Raw genomic sequence first — 26482 nt, forward strand, 5'->3', positions numbered from 1 at the left:
GCGTTAGGTTCACCCAAACGTCACGTCCGGGACGCCACATTCGGTCTTTGTTTTTTCACGTCCGTGATGTCACATCCGGCCTTTTTGGCGGCATAATATGGCATATGGCAGGCTCGGAGTGCACGAAGCGGTGGATTGCTTATTTTTCGGGCTTTTGCTTCTCGTAAGTATACTTCGTCTTTGCGTTTGATGTGCATCTACTACGCGTAGCTAATCTTTCGACTGCATGATGCCATATGTAAATGTTCTGTGATGATACTTTATAGCCAGGTTCCTCACGAGCTTTTGTGATGCATTGCAGGGACCGCCACACCGGCCAGCCAGTGCTGCAGTGTCCTAATGCAGAGAACGTATATTACACGGAACTGCGCTCCTTCAGAGTTATTTAGAGTCTTTGTCAGAAGCACGTAACAGTAACATTACTTGGTTACGGTGCTGCTACATGGCAGAATATTTGAATGGCAGATGTCCCGAGTGCGGCATGTAAGTACGTACGTACGCGCGCTTGTTTAGCCTAAATAAGAGTTTCTATTGTTCCCCAATGGAAATGCACATTCCTGATGCATGGTTCAGATCTGCCGGCTAAGGGCGGTAGTGAATAAAGTCACCAAATTGCGGCCTCGTTGCGGTCTCGCATTGCGGCCTCATTGCACGGTCGGGGAAAATTGCTTTAGAACCAAAATTTCGCTGCGCTGTCAGTAGCCATTCACTGATAAGCTTTCTCCGCAGCGTAATGCTCAGTGCAGATGTGGTGGGGGTTGTGTGTGCGGTCGGTATGTGACCGATATTCCTGAACGCAGTGTCATTCAGCGATGTGCACAGCTGTGGCTGATTGTAGAATGTGGGCTGTGACAGGAGTGATGGGGACCATGCTCCTGCCTCGGCCAAGGTTGCAGCGATTTCAGAGCTGCAGGGAGCGCCCAGGCAGAACCTAATCTCGGCCCTATGCTGCAGCTCCAGCTTCTTGAGACGGGCACGTGGTAGTGCCACGAGTGGGAGGACGTACCGCAGGCGTGAGGTGGCTACTGCATGGTACAGCCGCAGAGCCCACCTAGTGGTGCAGCTCTGTCCTCGGGCAACAAGCTGGGAGACTGCCTTGTGGACCTGGAGGACCTGGACATGCAGGGTCTTGACAGCAGGCAGCCAGGTCAGCCGGTGATGAACGTGTAGCCCCGGGTACGTCACTGCCGGGCTTCAAGGTCGCCTTCCAGTTGCAGCTGTGCAGCGGGCGGTTGCTCTTGGGTGGAGCAGCATGGCCTCCGTCTTCCTTGCCGAGATGGCAAGGCCAATGCAGCTCAGGTAAGCAGCGGCGGTGTCGAGGGCTCTTTGCAGAGCCGAGCGCGCACTGCTGTGGCTGTGTGGTGGATTTCGCACACATAGGGCGATGTGGTCCGCGTTGATGGAGGTATTCACGTGGTTGTGGGGGTCAGTCTGCAGGACAGCAGGCAGTCGGGCCAGGTTGAACAGGAAAGGGCTCACCACTGATCCTTGTGGGACGCCCTCTACCAAATAGGTCCAGGGCCTGCTGAACGACTGGATAGGGCAGGCCGTCAAAGGCCCCCTCCATGCCGATAAGCACCAGGAGCACGGCGTCACCATAGGCCTTGGCCTCTTCCAGCGTGGAGACCACGTCCACGATGGAGTCCGCACTGCATCAGCTCCGCCGGAAGCCTATCTGCTCATCGGCCAGAAAGCAATGGCCTCCATCAGCTTGCAAGCAGCAGAGGTGAGTGAGACTGGCCGATAGGAGCTCACGTTTTTCAGCCGGCCTTCAGGATGGGGGCCACGTAGGCTGTGCGCCATGACTCCGGCACCTGCCCTGACTGCCAGATGTTTAAGCAGTCAAGCAGGTGCAGCTGCTCGCTGGCGGCCAGGTTGCGAAGCATTTGGGTTCCTGGTGCACTGGGCTCCTGGTGCACTGCGATGCTTGGAGCTCGTGCAGCGTCAGCGGGTCCTGGTAGATAGCCATAACCTGGCTCGATGGCCTCCCTGGGTGGTGAGAGAGAAGGGAAGACGGAAAGGCAGGGAGGTTAACCAGGCTGAGTCCAGTTTGCTACCCTACACGTGGGGAGGGGAATGGGGAGTGAAAGAGGAAGAGAGAGAACTTAAGTGTAGGATGTCTATAGTCAGGCACTCAAGTCTGTTGCCCTCAGGCAGCGAAAAAGCGCTCGGACTGCTTTCTGGGCCAATGAACTGTGAGGCCAGGCTCCCAAGACTGGATGACAGGCCATTTACAGAAGCAAAGACCCTGTGTGGTGGTTGTGCAGGCAGCTAGGCAGGCTGACGGAAGGCTGCCCTACCTTCAGGATGGCTGCAGTGCGTGGTACAGCCAGCGCAAACTGGTTGGCGAGGAGCTCCGCAAGGGCCTCTTCGCTGATGCTCAGCGTGATGGCCACGGCGAGGACAGGTTGTAGGCTTCCTCTCCTGCTGGTGAGGGGTTTGAGCAGTCTCCAAGCCAGGGGTCCCCTGGACCTGCCCTCGATGGCAGAGCAGAGGCTCCTCCTGCGCCGGGCTTGGCGTCTGCAGCGGGCATCTGCACGTCTGTACTCAGTCCAATGCTCTGCCTTGCCCGTCCGGATTGCTCCACGCTCCATACGGCGCCTGGAGGCACGAATGTTGAGCAGGTGGAGGTCCGGAGCGGGGGTATCTGGTTGGGTAGAGCACTGAACGGTGGCAGCCTGAGCACAATCCACGATGGCGCTCAGGAAGTCACGGCCATCGTCCAACTTGCTGCAGTGCTTCCGGAACAGGGACCAGTCTGTGACGTAAGTTCTTGACCTAGGCCTTCTCCCAGACCTGGGGCTGATCACAATAGGGAAGTGGTCAGACCCCCATTTGTCCGAAGTTGTGGCCCAGGAGTAGGAGCACTGCTCAGTGTTGAGGGAGAGGTCAATGGCCGTGCGAGCTCTGCGGTAGACGTAGGTGGGCTCCCTGGTGTTCCAAGGTCAGCAGGCCAGCTCAGCTGATGGCATCTGTGAGGCCTTTGCCTCAGCGGGTGCAGCTGCGGCTTCCCAAATCCGTGTGGTGTGCGTTGAAGTCACTGCACAGGACTGCATGCCCACCAAGGCGAACAGCCAGCTGGATGAGGCTGGAGGGATCCCACGGCTTTCCTGGACGGATGCAGATGCTCGCCACAGCCGTGTCCTGGCTGCCAAGGCGTACCACAACGGCGCATGACTCCAAGGGGCCACCGGCGATGTCGGCAACAGGTAGAACAGCACGCGCCAGGGTGCTGCGGACATAGATTGCCGTGCGTGGCTTTCCTGGCTTATGGACTCCATCTAGGCAGGGTGCCGCAGTGCAACTGCGTGTGGCACAGGTGGTGGCACCCGAGTAGTCGGGAAGCCGTAGGTTCTCGGCCACGGCATATGTCTCCAGCAGTGCGAGTACCGTATAGTGCGGAATATAGGTTGAGGTTTTTTCCCAAAAATATTACTACAAGTTCACCCCTTGACTTACATACCGGCCCTTGGCACAGCATGAATAGTCGTCTGGCAGCATGTAGGAGCGCAGACCTTTCGGCGTCCACATTGTTATCGCCCCCTTGGTGACCGACGCGGCCCAACTCGCAAGCGCTGCGCGGTTCTTTATTCTGACGAAGTTCTTTGTTCTATGGCGCAGTGCACCCGGAGCTCAAAGACAGGGTGGCGGATTTTGTCCGCGAGCATCGTGCCAGATCTTTGCCAGTCACAGCAGAACTCATCTGCATCAAAGCTATTGAGATCGCCCGAGAATCCGGACTGCCCAAGGAACAATTCAAGGGCTCCATTTATTAGGTTCGTCGCTTCATGCAACGCAAGGGATTCGCACTTCGACAGCGCAAATCAATCTGGCAGAAGCAGCCAGAGGCATACGAGGACAAGTTGGTCGAATTCCAGCGCTATGATATCCGTCTCCGGCAGCAGCATGGCTACATGTTGGTACAGATCGGCAACGCTGATGAAATGCCGGTGTGGTTCGACAAGCCGTCGCTCACCACAGTGTGCGAACGCGGCACAAAAGAAGTCGAGCTTCTTTCTACGGGGAACGAGCATTCACGGTGATGCTCGCATGTACTGCAGATGGCAGAAAGCTGCCTCCATACATAATATTCAAGAGGAAGACGCTGCCGAAAGAGGCTTTCCCACGGGATGTCGTTCGCGTGAATGAAAAGGGCTATATGGACGAGGCCCTCATGCTCAATTGGATTAAGACCGTCTGGAATCGGCAACCAGGGGCACTCTTGCGGTGTCCGAGCATGCTCGTCTTGGATGCCTTTCGCGGGCACTTGACCGCAGGATTGAAGCTGGCACTCCGTGACGGGAGGACGGAACTCGCCGTCATTCCGGGAGGCATGACGTCAACACTTCAGCCACTGGACGTCGTGCTCAACAAGCCTGTTAAAGACTGTGTCCGTGAACAATATAATCAGTGGATGGCCGGCGACAACCTGATGACCCCAACCGGCCAGCTGCGCAGGCCGCCTCTCGTCACTGTGGCCACGTGGGTGTCGCAGGTTGTGCTCGCTGCCCGACGATATGGTGTTGTGGGCATTCAAGAAGTGTTGCATAAGCAAGAAGTGTTGCAAAATTTTTTGCATAAGCCAGGAACGCACACAGGAGTCCAAAGAACTTTGTCACCAGGAGAAAAAGTTACAGCACAGTGGGTCGAGTCGTAACGAAACTTGCGAGCGTCCTGGGAGACGTCGGTGTTAAGCGGGGCGAGGCGTCTGCACTCTGCGAGGCGAGACTCAAACTGTTCCAAGAAAGGAACTGATGGGGGTACAGGAGTCGAAAGGAATGATACATCAAGAATGAAACTTGGTGAACAGCCATAGATGAAGAAAAAATGTTAAAATCCAGTGGTACGTTGCGTAGCCATGTTATAGGCGAATGTCATGAACGACAGGATTGCATCCCCGTTCGTGTGGCCAGGGTAGATGTACAGTCGCATGCAATATGACTTGCAACACTCTTGTTCGTTGTTGAAGGGGCTCCACGGCTGCGCAGCAGCTCTGACATTCGAAATAGCAGTTTAATAGACACCACTAATTGAAGCTGTGTTTCGGTCTGGAACTTACCATGTGTCTGCACAGCCGTACAGCCTTGGAACCCCTTCGACCACGGGCACCGGTGTTGCAATTCATATTGCACGTGACTGTACATCGCAATCATCAAGCTGTTGGTCTGCGGATGGTAACTGGAAGTCGTCTTGCGAATTGTGTTAGAGGCGCACAGAACTTCGGTAAGGATAGAAGAGAGGAAGACTGCTGCGGTCACTGAGGAGAACGCGCGGAGCGCTGCGGTGTAAGATAATGTTGTGTAGAAAGAAATCGGCGACTTCAGCAGCAGTCCAGGATGGTAGAGATGCTGTCTCCGCATAGCGTGTTGGATGGTCTATGGCCGTTGCAATCCAGCGATTTCCATGTGAGGTCATGGGAAGAGGACCGTACAAGTCTATTCCAACTACTTCAAAAGGCGAAGCTGGACAAGGCAGAGGTTGTAAAGAGCCAGAAGGAGCTGTTGGGTTTGCTTTGACGATGAACGCAGGGTGCAACATACTTCGCAACGGCTGAAGATGGGCCAGGCCAGGAGCAGCAACTTCATATTCTGTTGTAAGTCTTGTGGTAGCCTAGAGGACCAGTCGTCGCATGATCGTGAAAGGCTTCAAGCACCTCACATTGCAGAGAACATGGTATGACCGGGACCCATTTGTTGCCATCGATGTGATAAATGTTGCGATGTAAAACCCCATTGTGCAGCTTGAATTGATTAAGTTGTCGACGAAGTCAGGCGTTTGGAGGTGACGAAGAATCTTCCATGCGTTGGAGAATAGTTCAGCAGTATGGGTCGATGCGTTAGTGGGACACAAGGACAGATGGGCTGTTGTGTCTTAGCCATTCGAGGGCTACAATGGGTAAAGCCGATGAAGAGGACTCAGGACGTACACAATCGCAGAGAGGTTATGGTGAATCGTCATGATTCGGCAGAGGGTAGCAAGAGAGAGCATTGGTGTCTTGATGCTTCTTTGCAGCCCTGTAGGTGACATTGAAATCGTACTCCTGTAGGTGAAGCACACAGCAACCCAGGTGACCTGATAAATTCTTTAGCGATGAAAGCCAGCACAGTGTGTTATGGTTGGTAACAACTGTGAAATGGCGGCCATGAAGACATGGGTGAAATTTTTGCACAACCCAACAGCAAAGCACTCCTGCTTGGTTATGGTGTAGTAATGTTCTGCACTGGTTAGTGCACGACTAGCCTAAGCAATTACTCGTTTGCGGAATGTGTTGTCACATTGTAGTAGAATGGCACCGAGACTGACTGCTAGCGTCGGTGTGAAAGATGGTGGGCGCGGTTGGATCAAAGTGGCGCAGTACTGGGTCTGACGTCAGGGCATGTTGCAAAAGCAGGAAAGCATGTTCACATTCGTCGGACGAAACAAAGGGTGCATTACTGGGGAGGAGTTGATGGAGCGTGGACGTAAGTGTAGCGAAGTTGCATATGAAGTGCCGGAAGAAGCAAGTCCAAGAAAACTGTGCATGTCTTTTTGACGCAGTGGACACAAAATTCGAGGATGGCAGTAAGCTTCTCGGGGTCCGGACGAATACCTTCTTTGCAGACTATGTGCCCCAGAACTTTGATGGCCTTGCTGGCCAAACTGCATTTGTGTGTGTGTGTGTGTGTGTGTGTGTGTGTGTGTGTGTGTGTGTGTGTGTGTGTGTGTGTGTGCGCGCGCGTGTGTGTGTGTGTGTGCGTGCGCGCGTTTGCGTGTGTTGAGCTGCAAACCAGCATTTGCAAGAGGGGCAAGGACTTCATCAAGATGTTGCAAATGTTGTGAGAACATGGTTGAAAACACAATGTCGTCGAGATAGCACAGACAGGTTTTCCATTTCAAGCCACACAAGACTTATCGATCATGCGTTCGAATGTGGCAGGCACATTGCAGAGTCCAAAAGGCATCGCACTGAACTCGTAGAGCCCATCAGGGGTAGCAAATGTCGTTTTTGCTTTGTCGGATTTGGACATCGGTATTTGCCTAGTAGCCTGGTCTAAAGTCAAGGCTAGAAAAATACTCAGCACCGTGGAGTGAATCTAGTGCATCATCCATCCGTGACACGGGGTGAACATCTTTGCGCACGATTTTGTTCAGCGCACGGTAACAGACGCAAGAACACACTGAGCTGTCTTCGTGACAATTGCAACAACATGAGTGTCAACAGCTCAAGTGACAGTTGATCCACGAGGCAACAGTTGGGGTTCGATTTGGTTTATTCCAGTAAGCAATGCAGACCCCTCAGAGAAGCGAATAAGGCCAGGGGTAATCAGAATTGCTCGAGATAGGGTATGGTCATAGGGTAGAATGAATACGCCGCCATCCACAATGTTACAGGAGTTGACACCTATAATCTTTTCTCTAGGTGGCCAAAGAACGTAATCGGAAGAGGTGACGAGACAAATGCATTCTTCGTGGTTAGGAAGAGAATTGCCAGTGGCATCATCCAGTTGTGTGAGGCGCTGACGACAAGAGATAGAAGCAAACGCCAAAGATAAGAAGTCCCACCCCAAGATGAGTTCATGGGTCACTCACGAAATACCGCAAAAACAATGTGGTGAAGAATTTAGTCTATGGACACACGAGCAGGACACGGTGCAATTGGACGAATACCGTATTTACACGATTGTAAGTCGACCCCTTTTTTTAAATTTGAAAGTCTGAAGTTGGGGGGTCGACTTACAATCGAAACCGAAACATGGCCCCGCCAAAAAAAGCGATACCAACGGGATCTACAACGTAGTTAGAATTTTATGTTTGCGCTATGGCCCTACCCGTATCTTTTCGCTATCCCGCGTGTTTGTACGCTTTTCGGAAGGGTTCTTCAACATTTTTTGAGAGTTTTACAGTGCATACAACGCTCATGGGGGGGGGGGTGTCGATAGTTGATGGAAGCGCCGCTGTTCCCATTTGCGGCGGCACCCTTAGAACGGCGGCGCTTGCGGGGAGTATCGGTAGTTCATGGAAGAGCAGTCACCGCTCGCTGGCTGCTCATGGGGTGCTCTTTCTCTGTTTGAAGGCATTGGCATTGGTTTGACGCGTTCCACTTGACTGCCGGCTTTGTGCTACTTCTATGCTTCCCCAGTCGTCATGAGTGCTCCAGGCCCACTAATCGTTCGGCACTCGTTCACAGCAGCGTTCAAGAGGGCTGCCATCCTTTACGCCGAAGAAACAAATCACTGCACAGCGGGCCGCAATTTCGATGTTTCTAAACGGGTGGTGCGAGAGTGGCGACTGCAGCAAAGCGAAATTTTCACCTGTGACAAGTGCGAAATTTCCCACGTGCCAAAGTCTGGACGCTTTCCGGAGCTGTAGGCTAAGCTTGCGGCGTACGTCGCTGAAATGCGTGATCGGTCCCTGCCAGTGAAGTGCGACGTGGTCATGAAACAAGCCCGGACCTTCGCCTTAATTTTAAGGTTCTGCTCCGCCGCGAGTACAACGAGTGGCTGGCGGCAGAAGACTGCGAAATTACGCCAACTGGACCTGTCAAAAGAGCCTCCCTGACGGCTGCGTGTGGTTGGGTGCATTTGGCGTGGGCTGCTGTTCTGCAAGATGTCCTGGTGCGGTCGTTTGCCAAATTTAAAATTTCGCTGGACTAAGACGCGCTGTGGGACTGCAGCAACGATGACAGCACTAGTGAAGACGAGTAGTCCAGTGACCATGTCAGCTACTAATAAATTTTCGTTATTGAATGTGCCCTCGGGTATGCTCTCTTATTTTTTTTTTTTCGGTCACGCGATATGGGGGGGTCGACTTACATTCGAGTCGACTTACAATCGTGTAAATACGGTAATAACCTTGGCCGCTGCACAAAGAGAAAGGCCGGAGTAAGGCAATTCTTGTGTTTTATAGAGTCCCAAACAGTCACATGGCAATAATCGCCAAGCGTCTTGTAACATGGAGCCACCTCAGAATTGCGCCAAACAAAGATGATGGATGCAGCCAGTCTTGCCAGATAACTACATTTTGACTATTCTGTATTGTTTGCATTTTTTGTGTAAAAGGAATTGTCGCAGAGAGTTTTATCTTCAGTGGCCTTCAGTTGACGTCATCTGCTACAACTAGCACATAAGTTAACTCCATAGCACCACTAGGATGGAGACATTGTGTCGTGGGGTGCTTCCTTAAAAGTGGACAAGAAGATTCTAAAGAAAAAGTGTGAGATGGTCACAGTAATAACGAAGGCATTTGGCATGGGAATGACCCAGCTATGAAAGTATTATCAGATTTGGACAAGCATATAATACTAAATGGCGCCTTGCACGAGTCCCAAGTGTCAAATGTAATGAGTATTGTGCATTGAAAGGGCCAAAAATGTTTTGTACATGCAAGGGAACACTATGGGCATTTGATAACAGTTGCTTAGATGTACTACATTAACAGGAACCAAACGAACTCCCTTAGACATAAGCATGCAGCAAATTCAAGGACTAGATGAAGCTTCAAAGAAGTAACTGCATTTCATGTAGGATAGGTGTGAATGACCTTTGTGCACGAGATCAGTGACAAAAACACTAAATGAATGCAGTACAGTGTCTGTATCATATCTTGTGCAGACCAAACTAGCCTGGAGTTTCAGCGTTCCTTTTCAGTTCATTTAAATAGGCACTACATTGTTCAAAGTGCAATATTGTTCTACAAAACATAATATGCAAGATGTAGCATGCTAACCCTCGTGGCTCAACAACTACTGAACCGAAACCTCAATGAGCAGTGAAGCTTCCTTGTAATTTTCATCGTAACCATACTTTCGCTCTTGAAAGTGAACCTCTTTAGTGAATTTGCTTGTGTATTAATTTTTCTTTAGGCAAGTATTTTTTATACATGTTAATGTCTCAATCCTGCTTTTTCTTTCCGGGGCTAAAACAAAATGCCTCTTATTTCACTTTGATCTTTTGACCTAGGACGCCATCATCTGGTGCTGTGTACAGCAAGCACATGCTTCGGGCAAGGAGGGAGCCAGCACCATATCTACATCAGCAAGAACCTCGGTGCTCAAAATAAACATTTTCTGTGCAAATACCTGTCTTTTTATACTTCCAGCATGAATTAATAAGTTTCTTTTGCCTTCACATGCAGGAAGGTTTATAGGAATAAATAGTGACTGTTGAATGCCCAGGAAAAGCCTTGAAGCCATTCTACTTGTACAGTGATAAAGTACATGTGTACTTGAACTTGATAGTACAGAAACGAAAGGCAAAGTAACAGGCAAAATGCTCGGGGCAGCAGTCGTATAAATGGTAGAAGAACACAGCTAATTGTGCTGTCCAGTTTCATTCAGTTTGACCAAATGTTGCAAGAATTGCCTTCAATATGAATCATTTAGTTTAGCCAGCTAAAGTCGAACTCGTACAAACTTTGGAATGTCTGCTGGGAATTTTAGCATAGATGGTATGTGTGCATCCTTCAGCAGCACCACAAGCCCAGTAAGGTTTTTGCGTTACTGTCCCCCCTCCCTTGGGGTTATTGCAGTGTCTACTTCAAGTGCTTGAGGGTATAATGGAAAATGACTCCATTCTCCAATGAGAAGGCTATATAAATATGCAGGACAAGAGCTTGTAGGCCTGGTTATAAGCATGAATTAGATATGTATAGACCAAAGGCAATATGAATACAATATGTTAAATTGCATCCATATGTGGGAACTGCCCACATCAAAGGAAAGAAAGTGCAATACTTGCAACCTACCAACATAAACATCAGTCTAGGGAAGGATTCTGTAAGGATCCACTAAGTGGACTGTTTCAGCACACATTGATTAGGTAGAGCTATAAGCTGGTAGAGCAAGTGGCAATCGTCACCATGGGCTCTCGTGCTCTATTCATTCAGCGTGTACTGGAATGGACAGTCCACTTAGTCAACACTTACAGACTAGCCCCCTAGGGCTGTGGAAGCACGCAGTATATTAAGCTTAAGTCTGGAGTGCTACCTTCTGCTTATGTGGCAAGTCCTCCTGTTTACCTGTTCCTTTCAACTGAGAGCTGAGCACTGCCTAGGTTAAGTCAGAAAAAGCAACCAGCGTCCATAGAATTCAAACTATTACTATTTGCCCTATATAAGGGGACAGTGAAGCCTAAAATGACACTTGACTTGGGCCATATTTTTCGCGATATGCCCGAGAATATTGGGATTTGCCATCAATTTTACCCTTCCTACATCACATAGTGAACAACCTGAAAACTTAACACTGTTGCGAAGAGCGATGAAGGGTCAGGATTTGAGCGAGAAAACAACACATGACACCTGAGCGCAAACTATGAACTGGTTTATTTTTCTGCAAGTGAAGCGTACATAAAGCCTACACGCATGCACAGGAGTCCTCTTCCCGGTCTACCTACACCCTCTATTGTCAGTGATTATGCTAATCTCTTTATTGCTGAGTGAAATAGACGGCGGGCTGACACATGAGCCCTGTGGGTCCACCTTGAGGTTGTAAGCTTCCACGACTTGTCTTTTCCTTTGGTTCCTACTTTTCAGCAGAATCATTGCCTTGTGATAATCACCAGTTGATAGTTTGTGCTCAGGTGTCTATTGTTTTCTCGCTCAAGTCCTGTCCCTTTGTCACTCCGCACAACAGTGTTAAGTATGTTGAACCAACTAGCACACTGCACAATTTTCCTGATCTTGAAAACAATTGTAAACTAAAGTCCGTGAGAAACAAAGTGTTCTGTCATGACATACAGATTTATGCATGATCACTTTGCTATATAAAAATACAATTTTAGCCAATGTTAACGAAGAGCTTCACTTCTGGAGTTCACTTAAATAATGTCTGTGATGCATTGTGACAGTACGAGGTCCTGGAGATCCTACTGTGGAGATATGTCAACATTGAGCCTATTCCTGTTTAATGTATGGATAGATGCCTTCACGAAGAGTTGGAGAAACTGCACAATACAATGTTTTATATCACATGTAATAATTATGCTGTGATAAAGTGTACACGCTGAGCTTAATGTTTTAGAAAAGCTCGAGAAAAGGCTCCAGAATAGGTATGATGGATAGGCAACCTTTTATTTGGCTCTCTTCATAGTGAAATCTAGACGCATCACCTCAGCCACACTTAGTAAAATCTGTGGGCTCGTACTGCCCATGCCTTTACTGCACAAGTTGCCTTGGTGCTCCCAGTCTTGACAGGTAACACTTAAGCACACTCTCATGCACGTGTTTGTTCCAAAGCTACAGCTGCTAACTAAAGTAACTCCCACATGCGATTCTGTAACTCTAGACCTAACTGCAAAAACGCATGCAGTACTACGAGTTTGGCATGGAGTCCACATGACATGTGCACAACTTCAAATTTCGTATAGGCAACAGATAACTGGTAACCTGTTAGAGTAACAAAATGGATGCCAAGGAAAATTCACCCAAAGCCTTGGGCAGGAAAATGAGGTGTTGTGATGAGATAAATAGCAATCACATTTGATCGACTGACTAAAAGCTGGCAGGGGTATTGCATTTGACATGATTGAAATGAGCTGCAGCATGGCATGGTAACTGTGGCAGCCTTTACAATGCCGCGCTCTCTGAATTACACTTATGTGCATCCATATGCTGCAGCGACCAACTGTTTTTATTCAAGAAAGCCAGGTTTGTGGTTCAGCACACATCATACGCTGGCAAACTCACTGATGAGTCAACTCCCTGAGATCATCCCATGAGTCTGAGTGAGCCCAGCTGAGCAGTATTTTGGCGAGTTTGAGCCCGAGTGAGCTCGGCTGAGTAGTATATTCTTATGAGTTCAAGTGAGCAGCTAATTATAATTTTGGCGAGTCTAAATAGTGAGTTCCGATTATTTTTCCAACATATATATGGTCCGTGTACTTTCGAAATTCAGCTACGACACTTGCGCATAGGTTGGAAATTAAGCTTCTCGCCAAGTGACTACTGCATAAATGATCATAGAGCTAGCGAAGAACGATACGCCTTAATGATGCAGCGTGCCGCGCGGGATCCATGTGTGCAGCGTGCCAGTGGATGGGTGCGTGTTTGGGAAATTAGGGGGTTTCGACCCATCCACAGATAATTTACATAATACCTTTCTCCATAGTGTATTATTGCGATAGCAATTTTTGGACACCCTAAGCGAATTTTCGCCATCGCCCTGATGTTTGGTTTAAAGTCCAAGTGTGACAAAAATTATAGTGCTCCGTTGCATCCCACATGCTGGGGTTAATTGCGAATGAAAGGGTGCGATTGTGAGCCGAGAAGGATGGCAGCTTTATGCGCGCTGTCCACGTCCCGTGATCAAGTGCGCGCTAGGGTCAGAGAGCGCGCGACGTCTCTTGCCTGGCCGTGCCCGTGCATATGGCTGTCCGCGCGCAGCAGAGTGCATATACACGGCCCGCGCGTGCCACATTTTTTAAAAGTAATTTGCGGCCGGTGTAAAGGCGGCAAGCCGACGTGGCTGCTGGTTTCACGAGTGTCAATTGGAAGTAGCGATATCTAAGTTTCGGGCGAAACTTAGAGAACAGTGACTTCCTTAGAGGGGCCAAAATTTTGGGGCGCATGAGCGGCACGTATAGTAGAATGCAGTGTTCCATTGTAAAAAAAAAAAAAATTGATGTAACAAAATAGAGTGCTGAGTGTTACGTCTTTGTTACATCAAGGTTCAACAAAAATTAAGCGCTGGAAATCAGCGCTGGACGCACATGCAACTCCTTACTCCACACTGAAAACATTTGAGAAAACATTTTTTTTAAATAGTTTGTACATTTGTATAAATACCTGCGGATATTCCTCTGGTTTAGCCTAATTATGTGCTGCCTACTTAACTTACTGACGCAGCATACGTATCATTGCGAAATTTATAATTTTTTGCTTTTAGAAAAAGCATCGAGTTATTGAATTTTGCGAACAGAAAAAAAAATTGCAACTTCGAATATAGCGCGCTTCCTAGGCTATTAAATAGCTACAATGTTCAAGGAACGTACTGTTTCCATGAGTGGTTTACTCATGCAGTAAGATGTACTGCTCCTACACCTTGTAATAAAAAGCATATGCATCGACACATAGCAGCTGATATTCTTGCTTATTTTCTCATCACAGAGGTAGATGGGGCACATGAACCAATATGCTCACACAAATCAACGTGACCAACTACTGCGGAGACATGGCAACGAATTCTTTGTTTACCTTGTACACCACAAGTGCGAGGTTTGCGCATTAATTTGATTTCATGAAACCCTATTTATACTACAGGCTTTACGGCAATGCTTGCATGCAGTGCGGTGAAGCGCTCGACGAAACTGCACATATTATATGATTTGTTTGATATTAACTCGAGATGCAAACGTTTGTGCAGGCAGGCAAGCAATGTTTCCATTCACGCAGCGCACCAAAATAGCGAGGTATATGCATTGATCTGGTTTCATGACATCGTACTTTTGCCACTAGCTTTACGGCAGTGCTTGTGTATAGTGCTGCGAAGCACGACGGAACTGCACGTTATTATACGGTGTGCTTGAAATCCACTCGAGATGCAAACGTTTGTGCAGGCAGGAAACGAATGATTTAATTCACGTAGCACAACACGAGAGCGCGCTCTATGCAGTCCTTTGATTGAATAAAACTCTATTTCTGCCACAGGCTTCACAGCAATGCTTGTGTAGAGAGAGAGAGAGAGAGAGAGAGCAAATGATAAAGGAAAGGTAGGTCGGTTAACCAGGACTGAGCCCGGTTGGCTACCCTACACTGGGGAAAGGGAAATGGGGACGGAAAGATTAAAGAAAGAAGAGAAAGTCCACCGGGGATATCGTCCAGTCGCTCAGTCCGGATTACAGACGCTCACTCAATCCTGTACCTTCAAATATCGCAGCAGCTGTGAAGGGCTGTGAAGCTCGACGCAGCTGTAACAACATCCCACAGTACACCCGATTTTTACCGAGTTTGTTTTAAAGGGCCCCTCACAGGCTACATAACAAATTTTGGTTATACACTGAAAGTTGTTACGTGCCCTCTAAGAAGTGTTCTACCGCAAGCATTTTTCAAATTGGTTCATTAACAGCAGATAGAGAATGATTGAAGTGCCGCGAACGCATGATTTCAGGAGGCGAGCGTCGCCGCCTATATAAACACTCTCTCGACATTCCCCGTTTCGCCTGTGTAAGCAAATTTCCTTTACTGCGTTCTCCCATACCGGAGCCGAGGGGTCGCGGCGGGTATACCCTGCCGTCTTCTTTTTTTCACCGTCACCGGCACACTTCCGGTGACGGTGTCGCGCGAGGTGTTGCGCTTGTCTCGTTTCCTGTAGCGGACGATAATGCGCGCTCTACACGAGAACACGTGATTAGCGGTATAAGTCAGTGCCCCAGCACTGAGGCAAACGCGAGAGGATAAAAGAGCATTCATGATCGCAATGCTGGAACACATGTAGACAATGACGTATAGTTTGGTTCTCTGCGCGCGTGCAAACGTCGGGAAAAGGAGACGAAACGGAAATTCATCTCTCTTGCTACAGTGCGAAGTAAAACAAAAGCACCCAGACATTCGGGTTGTATTTTTCATTATTTCTCTAAACTTTAATTAGTTCACTGCAGCAACAGATTCAACAAATAACTGATGCTGCCTTGAATCTAAGTCACGTGTCACTCTGAGTGCCATCACAGCACAGCCTGTGCTCCTATGCAGCAGCAAAGTTACGGGCATTCATCTGCTTGCTGCTGTGATAACATTATGACACTTTAACTCAGAGGTACGATTTTTGTTGTGTGAGATTATAGATAGCCAGTAGACTACTTGTCTGATGTTAAATGCTATGAACCACTGGCAATCCACGATGCACTCAACGAAAACGTTTTTATGCTCCGTGTGGCGTGACTCACCAGTGACCCACACGCAAGAATTCTTGCTCTTGTGTTGCCATCTGAGGTTTGAAATTGCAACTAATATATATTTTTATTGCATTGGACATGGGGTGGCATGTTTGTTTCGGAGAGTGGAGTGGCGGCGCATTTCTCAGTTGGGTTTCTTGCAAACTTTCGCAGGAGTCTTTGAAATACGTGCCATTGGAATAAGTACCTGCATTTTTCTTGCTACTCCCAAACTTTTCAGCGTGTCTAATAGATAGATCCTCATGCCCCTTACGGATGAAAAAAAAAAGCACAATGCAGAGGAAACAAATAAACTTAATTTTGGGCCAGAAGAATGCACCAGCAACTTTGCGATCACCAGCGGATGAGTCAAGTGCTTCAGTGTCAGATGTTCAGCAGTGGACAGTGAAATCAGTGACAAAGATAGTGTTTACGAACCATCACAGACCTCAGCCAGCATGTCGAATGGAGAGTCAGACCTGACTGATGATTCTGAGGTGGATGATTCAGGACACAATGCTCTCATTTCTCTCAGCCCATCTCTAGAGAAATGGACACCGGCAACAACCACTTCGCCTAGTGTGACACCACACATACTCTAGGCCACCCACTATCATTCAGTTGCCATCTAGCCGTTATGCCCCATCTTTATGTTCACTGTTTATTACGGATGACATTTGGCAAATGATGGTCAATGAAACAAACAGGTTCACACAAGTGTTGAAGTCAACTACTCCTAAATCTAAATCACGCTTGAAAAATTGGACGGAAACCAATGCCAAAGAAATTAAAGCATTTATTCGAATACTGATTTGTATTGGTCTCCTCCGTCTTCCTACTCCCAAATCTAAATCAAAGTTGAAAAATTAGATGGAAACCAATCTCCAACAAACGAAAGCATTTGTTGGAATACCAATTTGTATTAATCTCGTCCATCTTCCTATCCGAGTCACTACTGGGCAAAAAGTAACCTGTATGGTGTTGAACTCATTCATCAAAATATGAGCCGTGACCGCCTTCTCCCTCCTTTTGAGGTTCCGGCATTTTGCAGACAATTAACTGGTTGCAGAGTTGCAGGATCATGTCTTTAAGATCCATCCTCTGGTAGAGAAATTGAACCAAAATTTTTGCCACTGTGCTTGAGCCAGGATAGGAGGTTGTAATAGATGAAACAATAGTGCCATGGTGTGGCAGACTTTCGTTCTTACAGAGTCAGGCTGTTCAAGGCATGTACCAAAGACGGTTACAGGCTAAAGGTTGATGTATATGCCGGAAAGTGTGACTGAACAATTGGCATCGGACATGCCGAAGATGTATGCTTGAAACTCCTGCAAAATTACAAGGAAGTTGTGTGCCCGCTGTCCGTAGACAACTTCTACATGAGCTTGCTGCTCACTTTTCGCCTTCTAAAGGAAGACACTTTCATTTGTGGCACAGTTCGCTCAGTGAGGAAAGGGCTGCCAAAAGATCTCACTGAAGTAAAGGTTGCAAATGGCAGTACCGAACTTCAGTCCAAAAATGGAGTGAAGGCACTGAAGTGGATGGACAAGAGGCCTGTTCTGATACTCACATCTGTCGCCATATATGAAGCAACTTTGGTGGACAGTGGGAAGAAAACAAGGGACGGTGCACCAATCATGAAACATCAGGCCGGTCTCGATTACTATGCAGCAAAAAAGGGCGTCGACTATAGTGACCAAATGACGTTATACCACAACTGCCTTAGAAAAGGACTCAAGTGGTACAGAAAGGTAGCTGTTGAGTTTCTTGTTGGATGTGTCATCATAAATGCGTGGAACATTCGTGGCATGCTTGAAGGAAACTCTACGCCAATTATAAAATTTCAAGATGAACTGGCTCATTCACTGTTCGGCCCTCGTCAAGACAACATCGAAGAAACTCGTGGGAGAAGTGTCCACATGCTAAGAAAAACTGGCACATCGGCACACGACACTCAGTGGCTCTGCACTGGCTGCTATGCGGCCAACAGTACCAGCAGTAGCCGAAACTCTATGGAGAGAGTGAGAAAAGTGACCACTTTCTGTGAATAACGCCCCGGCAAGCCATTCATCTGTTTGTTGTGCTTTAATTCTAAGCACAAGTAACCTGAGAAGCAAGCTAGCTTCAACTGTAAAATGAGTAGGATGAAAACTTCAAGACATGGCTAATGTTCATACTCAATTTTAGCCTTTCTCTAACTAATAAATATTTCTAACACAGGAACTGACTTCTTGTCTTTTTTAATGGCAAGCACTTTGTAGTTCAACATAGGTTTCTAGCATCTTGAATCCATTGAGGGGCTACAGAATGTATTAAAGAAAGCTAAAAATGCATAATGTTGTGCTGAATGTGATCAAGACACATGTACAAGAAACTATAGCCATTAGTTCGATGAGGACAGTAATGTGCTTTAGCAAGTTAGAACTTTGTTACCAACTTGCCCACATTCACATCTTAACAGATTTAACAATGTTTCCACTACGTGGAGAACCTTGATCTACAGTGCTTTTATCATACTGAAGAAGGTTGGTGTTCCTATTATAACACGTGTACTTAAGAAGCTCAATCTCTCAGGATTTCATGTTGTTTTACTTGACATAAGCTTACGAGGCTTACAGATTACGTGCTCGTATCTCAACGTAAACACTTACTTCCTTTTCAATGATTTTCATTTCTGTAAAAGCACAGTAAATTTCGTCAGACGAGAAGTGCAAATGTGTTTTTTATTCTTTCATAATTGGTGCTTGCTATTATACAACTTACTTATATCAACTTGCTTGTTTAGAAAACTCATAAAAAACACTCCCCCACCTTCTTCTTTCTTCTTTTACTTTCCATCGACTCTGACTTTCATTATGCTAATAAACTTCAGAAGAGCTTGCTCTCAGGCTAGTTTGTACACACTGCTAAGAATGAAAAAATGGAGAGAAAACGGGACAAGAAAGAAAGGCCTACAGAATGCTGATTTGCGCGCGGCAATCTATATCAAGGACGAGGTGCTGGACCAGGGAAGCTAAGAAGCCGCCACAACAAACTATGGGAGCTCGGTGAATGGCTTCGATGTCCACACAGAAACATAAATATAGGAATGTTATAGAATGCTGTGTCATTCAACAACCCCGTGAATGTTGAAAAGTGGGACAGTGATTAGCTGAAAAGAGTTTCAGAGAGCTCCAGGGAGTGGGGAGGATGATACAGTAAGGGGGCTAGGGTGGTGACACGCATTAAGGGCATCAAGAATGAAGTGAAAAATTATGGAACATAGGGGGATTGTCTCATCACTGCTCGATCGCTCAACACCAGATAGCTGTGGCCAGTTGCCTTAGCTGAGATTCACCTACCCTGTCATAGCATGTGCTGTGCTTGCTGCTTTGCAGTCTTTAGAATAGGCAGGTGTCAGGGAAGCATGCCCATAATGCCTGCAATTAAGTAATAGGCGACTTGCAAAATAGTGCCCGCTCTCTTCCATACACAGCCATGGCTGAACCACTCACTAGCAAATCTGGTAAGAAAATAACGCTGACCTTCACTGTTACTTGGGCTGCAACAAGTCTGGGCTGCAAACAAGAAGACACAAGACAGAGCGCTGTCATGTTTTTAGCACAGTTCACTTTCCTAAGTAATGTAACAACAAGGTCATAATATACATTATATAAATACATCAATTTGTAAACAAAATGTTATTTTTAATATAGTCATTTTTAAAAACAGCACAAGGATGATAGCATAATTTTAGGCGTAGTCTTAGCAATGAAAAACTTTTGTCAGAAGTTAAGCAAAGTTTTGGCAACGTAAAAATGTGCATCCTCATTGCTAAAGCATTCCTGTCCGGGGAGTGCTAGGAGTTTGTCTTGGTGTGATGTAAAACCTTCCACACATTTATGTAGTGCTAGAGAGAGAGGTGATGGGGGAGTGGTAGTGACCAGTGGAGAATCCTTCCCTGAAATGAATTTCTGGCTACGTCACTGAATGTCTGCAATGCCTTGTAATAGCAATAGGTCTTGGATGGAAACACTATAGATGATACCAGTGAACCTATCGAGCCTATTCCTGTTTAGTGAGGTGATGTATGTTTTCCCAAAGAATTATAGAAACTGTACAATGGAATGTTTTGTACCACCTGTAATAACCATGCTGTAAGAAAACAGAAAGGCTGAGCTTAGATGTTGTAGGAAATCTCTTAAGAGGCTCAAGGATCGGTAAAGGTGACTAACTTCTGTATTCTCCACTCAACCCTCCACCTGGATTCAAATGCACAGCAGCCCCACTCCTTGACACAGGCGGTTGCTTAGCTTTAATTAAACTTCATGTCAATTACTGTGAAACACAGCGTCGTCTTCAGTCAAGGGGTGGCACTGCGCTCATCTCAGTGGAATGAAGCTTCCAGTCATAGATGGTTTCAGAATACAGGGTGTGTGACCTCACATTTTACTCTCTTCGTCGTGAAATCTAGACACCAAAGCCTCGGTTTGAACAAGTAATGCTTTAAGCGCTCTCTCATGCATATGTTTGCTTTAAGGCAGAGTCAGCTTACTATTTCCTGCTTCTGCCACATGCAAATGACACAAAAATATCTCAATAAAATGATTGTGATTTAAGTGGTACACACTCTCTGCAATGTGATTAAATGTTTGTAATAAAAGAAGCACTACTCATGTGCTGGTCAGCATCTGCAGCATTATGTTCACCAAGATAGCTTTTTTGTCTCAATATATTCAATATTGTTGCAAATTTAAGAGGTTTTGCAGCTAACATGTAGCTGTCAACTTGTGTCTCGAGAACATACAGCTTTAGTTGAGAGGAGCGCTATATTGCATGAGACAAAGGAGCATTTTTAGACTGCTTGTTTTATTTATGTGTGAAAAACAATTGTGAAGGTTTTAATAGCAAAGTAATACAGTAGGTGTTGGCAACGCGAACAAGCCATGCAAAGTGTATGCATTAGAAATGAACTATCCAGATGAGGACCCCCCACCCCACTGATATATGTCAATGCTATAATATCAAATGCTGTGACATTTAACACATATGGTGACTAAAAAAAAAGGATAACTAAAGCAAGAGCAGCATTAATAAAACAACAATATCAACTGCAAAATTTATACAATTTTTCTCAAAACTTTTATCTTCGCATAAACTGTGGCCTCACACACTGTGGGCACTTTTGCTAACAACCTTCACATTTCACTAGTGCTAATTCTAGCTTCCCTTTAGCTTCTAGCTTGATTCTAGCTTCCAGCTCAACTGCAATGTTTTGAACGCCAGGGCATGTGCAAGTGAAAATTAGTTTGTGATGGCCATGTGGATCTGTTTCTCTGCCTGAATAATAGGGAGAGGAGGGCAATATAATTGCCTTGAGAACTATTAAGCAGAAGCAGCATGGTGGATGAGGAGCAGTGGCCGGAATAAAACATTTCAGGAGTTCAATGTAGTAAGGATACAGGAGTCATATGATTAACTTCGCAAGAATATGAGGCCAATATAACACTAAGGGAAACAGACTGGCCCATCACACTGAATTTTCAAATATCCTAACTGGTCTAGAACACCTTGCACAGCTGCTGTAATTAGGAAAAAAAAAATGTAGCATTGTCTTAAAAAGGCAGCTTTTTTGTTTGTTTACTCTGCTATGCCACTGTACACATTATTACTATTACTTTTTTTTTCTTTTGGAACAGAAAGTCACCATATGCCTGGAGGTTTTAGATCACCTTCTTGGTGTGCTCCCGATATATGAACAGTTCGAAAACATTAACATTGTTGCTTGGTTTATTGCCCAAGTAGAGCGGCACGTAACGACTGACTACGGAACCAGGCGTGTGAATATGCACACCCTGTATCCAATCAACCCCTATATCAATCAATTTTGTACAATTAGACCTCCATATATTGAACTTTAATGTAACAAACCGTTTTACTTTGCAGAACTTATTTGGTGTGCATATAGAAATCTTCAATTTATTGAATTCTGTTTATCTGCAATTTCAATTTACGGAAACTATAAATTCTTCTAAAATTTAAATGAGGATATGTGTTGCATTTGAACTGTAAATTCTATGGACGTACAAGCGCTTTCCGGGAGTAAAGCTTCACGATTTCCTTCCAAAGTTTATTCGACTTAAGGACAAAATTCTGCAGCAAAGTTATAAACGACTACAGGTGACAAGCAGCTGAATGCGAGGTATCTGGTACAGACCCACGGGGGAAAACTTAAAAACCACAATAGCACACATTCAGGCGAGTATGTAAACAGGCGAACTAAGCAGGGAACAAAAACAACACAGCACTGCTTTCATAGGTCCCGAATGATCAGTTTCGTCAGAGTTGGTGCAAGCACGCATCCGCAGATAAAACGGGCTCCCACCGTGCATTGACCAATACTTCGAGAGCTGACGCCTACACAATAACCGGGGTAGGTTACAGCACTTGTTTCTGCTCTGATCGTATAGTGTTCGAATGATGTCGCGACAACGCAAGTACTTGCAATAGGGGCGACGACCTTCCACAACTCCAGAACATCACAAAAGACCGTTTGCACATGTACTAACCAGCCAAACAAACTAACCACGGCAGCGAAGACCACTTAAATCGAACATACAACGCAGAAACACCTCGTAAAGTTTTCACCATAGAGAAAGGTTACACCTTGTTGCACAGACGCTCACAAGAAATTCAAGAAATGTCTAAAGCGCACTACCGCCGCCTTTTAAAAATCCAACGGGAGCCAAGCCAAATCAGTAATAAGTTGGCTATTTGGGTGAACGCAACGTACCCGTTAGAACCACCGGGTACGCTCAACGCCGGCCCATTGCCACGACACTGAAGAGGCAATAAAGGAAGCTGTAACGCGGGCTGGAAAGTGGTTTGGGACGTTAGGGCATTGTTGGGGCTCAGCCGGTTTTTATACCAAGCACGCCCGAAATGAAACGAGCAAATCCGGCTGCTCTTCAACGGAGCCAATTCTAAGCGTCCAATGGCGCGCACTTCTGCCGCTTATCGACGCCATAGAGTTTCCTACAAAATTTTGTAGGAAACTCTATGATCGACGCCGACAAGCCAGCATAGAGTTTCTCACTATAACACCTAGAGGGTAATCTGGCGCTACCGTCTATGGGAGTTTCTTAAGGGGGCACCGCGCCGTCATGGGAATGACGGTATATGTGTCTGCGAGGCTCGTGTTGGCTGGTGTTGTAAGAGGCTTCGTCTAAAACGTGGATATGACTACGCAAATAAAGCGTTCTCAAAGTAAAATCTTCATAAAATGTTTCCATTCACACATATTACATCTTTACTCACCCACGATGCATGACCAAGCGAAGAAAAGCAAGAACAGACGACAAACTGTTTCATAGCGAGCGCGAACCTTGTCGTCTGTCCTCCAATTTTAGCGGCCCGCTGATACTTTTTACGTAACATGTAGTCGTGCACACAATAACAAGTTCTCATAGTTAAACAAAACATGTTTTCGCGTAATAATAAAGCTAAAACAGCTTTTCACGTGCTGTTCTAGTAGAAAATGAATCATTGTGACAGACGGAAGGGTACTTGCCAAGCGCGTCTTCAAGGTGTCCTGTCTCTAAGAGAACGGTGCCAATCCGAATCCACAATATACCGGCATTCCCATGCATACCACAGCGCAGCAGCGCCAGATTTCCCTCTAGGTAATGTAGTGAGAAACTCTATGCAAGCCAGGCGGGCTGGCGATCGCTGGGACGGCGAGGATAAAGCCCCTAGGCGAGGAGTTACGGAGTCGCCATCTGTCGGAAGCGCCGCCCTTGCGTAGTATGAGGAATCACGTGGTGCGCTCCTCATAAGTTTCACTTTCGGTGCTCAATAAAAACACCACGCGGCAGCCCTCCTGGACAATTACGTCGGTACGCTCAAAACGAGGGAAGTTTTTGACTGTCGATATAATAATCTTCGGCAAACTGAAAGCACAGAATCGTTTACAGACGCTATCTCTTTACCGAATACGTACAGTGAACGCCACTGCGCGCGGTCACCGCGATGGAGTCTCCGGAACCGGCTTCTTTCGTGAAAGGTAGCCAAACTCTGAGAGTAAACTATGTGAAATATGTTCTTATAGTGGGCTGTCTGTGTAACCAAATGGGGCATAACAGAATGGAGCCTCAATCCAGCGATTGCACGGGTTCGCAGCGACCGACTGCGCGTCTGCATGCATGTCCGCGCACAATGTTTTGCTTTCGCTGTGAGCGCGTTTTCGCACCGTATGTGTGTGTGTGAGCGCCGTGAGCTTTAGGCCGCAGTATATGAGCATTTGACAGTACACTAGCAACCATTGTTGCGTGGTCGCTATCAGAACTGTCCAAAAATAACTTTGTTATGGACTTGGACGCCAACGGCGACTGTGATGTGCCGTCGCGACGATTCAATCTTTTTTTGTCTTCTAAATTCTTGGACATTTCAATATTATTTCTCAAGTTGCGTCGCACTGTATGTTTATCGGTCTTCACAGCGTGTGAGTTCCCTCTGCTCTATTTTTCGTAATCTAGTACATTAATTCATAATACAAACATCCATGGCCATATGCCTGCGTTTTTTTTAATGTGCATCTTATCGCTCCCTTTCCGTTCCAGTGAACTTGCCAGTATCTATCATCAACAAGTTCATAGACCAAACCGTCATGACATTAGCCAGGCAGTGGGCGCGGCTCAGTGCGCATTTTCTCCTACTCACCGAACATCGCAGTCCCGGCGCCGTAGCAGAAATATTCCTCGCGTCTGTGCTTGCTGCATACCCGAATTGTAGCTGTTTGCCGGTTTCGCGAGCCAAGCTTCACACAGCTCCTTTCCCTGCAGCTACGTGTGAATAAGGCTGACACCGGGCTCCGTTGCGTACGTCCGGCACTGCGGCACTGAGCAGTAGCCTACCATGCTACACGCCTCCAAAGGCAGCCACTACCTATTATAGTACTTTCAAATGTTGTCAAGCAGGTAAAGTCAAGGCGGTAAAGCTTCACCACTTAATCAGAACCGCGGCGCAGGTGGGACTTTAAACTTTCATTTCCAGCTCGCTTCGACGCTTCCGAAGCAGCCGACGCTGCCGCCATGTCCACGTGATCCCTCATTCCACGTCATGCCGACGGTGACGTCGGCGTGACGTGGCGTGACGCGACGGGCCCGGGGGCTCGCAGATTTCAATGCACAGTGTAAAAAGTGCTTCAATGCGACCAAGGTATCCCATCTTGTATGCGAATTGATTCCGACCACACACCTGCACGCTCTGGCCTTGGCGACCGAACCCACGGAATCGGACCGCGCTCGTCGTAGCGTTGATCCCCCACTGCTCGTTGGATGCTCTGGAGATCATGTGCCGCTTGCTTTATTGTGCTTATTGGTGTGAGATACTCGAATATTCAATTTCGAATCGAACAGCGAACGTCCGAATAATTCCAATCGCGAATCGAATATTATTCTATTTTTCGAATACCCGGCCATAATCGGTGCTAAGGCGCGCTGCGTTCCCACGCCGCATGGTCTTGTCGTGGACCTTGCCGGGGTCCTCCCGGTTTAACTTGCCGTGGTCCACCCGATTTTTTAACCTGCGACAGGTATCGAACGACATCGAACACTAAATTGAAAAGCTTGCACGCTACGTCACAAACGCAGCTTTTGCTGGATGACCGACATGGCGCCCATGATGATTTCCGTGCAAGCCACTCTATGGTGCAAGCCATATCTAGCTACACTTCGTGGCTCAGTGCCACCCACGTGTCGCTAAATCACGCTGCCAACAATGACAAAGCAGATACGGTGTCCGCGACGTCATGCTGGTCCGCGGAATTTGGTGCGTCGTGTAAATATAATATCTATGCTGCGCCGATGACCGCGCGGAGCGGTGCCAAATAACGTGATGCGCGGTCCCCGCTTTTGTCTCGCGTTAGGCAGTGAATCGGAAATGTAGTAAAAATGAACTATACAACTATCCTTTTAACCTTGCCGAGTGCTTCTTTGAATAGTTGTGAGTAGTCTGCTCCGGAAGCTGTAGAATCATGTACTTAACTATAAAACACTGTCACCCTGACACACAACTAGCACTGCTTTCTCCTTTCAATAAAAAGTTGCGGTTTCGCCCGAAAGACGAAGCATCGATTGCGATAGCAAATTAGTAGACAACTATACGAAGTAAGGATAGTAGTTTTATGGGCCGTATAAACTTGTAAGCATTCGCTTATGAACTAAATTAACAAGCACGGTGTCATGCGTGCACAAGCAAACATGAACACATCTCACTCAATGACTGCGGAAACTCGCTGTCAAAACGCTGGGGTGAGCTGCACGGCAGCAACAGCGAGCGAACTGACCTTCGCGCTGTTAGGAATGGCCGTACGGGGTGACAACGTGCCAGCTATTTCAGCCCGCTGCACGTGTTCCAATCCAACCGGACGGGGCGCACTTCAAAGAACTGGCAGCCACGTGGCGCGGGATCAGCTCAGGGGAGTTCTCGAGGGGAGGTAATTGGCGGAACCTCCCCATGAGCTTTTCGAGACAACATACAATGTGCTACCCGGCGTGTCACCCGGGACGGAGCAGAGTTCTACGAAGCCCCTCTGACGTCGGCTCCGGACCTTTACACCAGTGTGTGTGTGCGGCACGTGTATGTGAGCCCTCCTCCAC

The 26482-nt window shown here is 47.1% G+C and overlaps 2 long non-coding RNA genes across 4 annotated transcripts; one reads left to right on the plus strand and one right to left on the minus strand.

The window, feature by feature from the left end:
- The first annotated feature begins 81 nt into the window (after positions 1 to 81).
- Positions 82 to 10048, plus strand: LOC139057239 (uncharacterized). Of its 3 annotated transcripts, none has more exons than XR_011512653.1 (3): positions 82 to 163; positions 302 to 1726; positions 7400 to 7639. It is a non-coding gene; the product is annotated as an uncharacterized lncRNA (long non-coding RNA). The 3 variants fall into 3 exon arrangements; XR_011512652.1 differs by lacking the exon at positions 7400 to 7639 and adding an exon at positions 9939 to 10048 and having other exon boundaries at positions 83 to 163; XR_011512651.1 differs by lacking the exon at positions 7400 to 7639 and having other exon boundaries at positions 89 to 163; positions 302 to 1299; positions 1431 to 1971.
- Positions 506 to 19707, minus strand: LOC139057240 (uncharacterized). The gene is made up of 2 exons (XR_011512654.1): positions 19187 to 19707; positions 506 to 1989 (listed from the first exon to the last, which is right to left on the minus strand). It is a non-coding gene; the product is annotated as an uncharacterized lncRNA (long non-coding RNA).
- Positions 19708 to 26482: the final 6775 nt, after the last annotated feature.

This window comes from Dermacentor albipictus, chromosome 3 (assembly GCF_038994185.2).
Source record: "Dermacentor albipictus isolate Rhodes 1998 colony chromosome 3, USDA_Dalb.pri_finalv2, whole genome shotgun sequence".
Lineage (NCBI taxonomy): Eukaryota > Metazoa > Arthropoda > Arachnida > Ixodida > Ixodidae > Dermacentor > Dermacentor albipictus.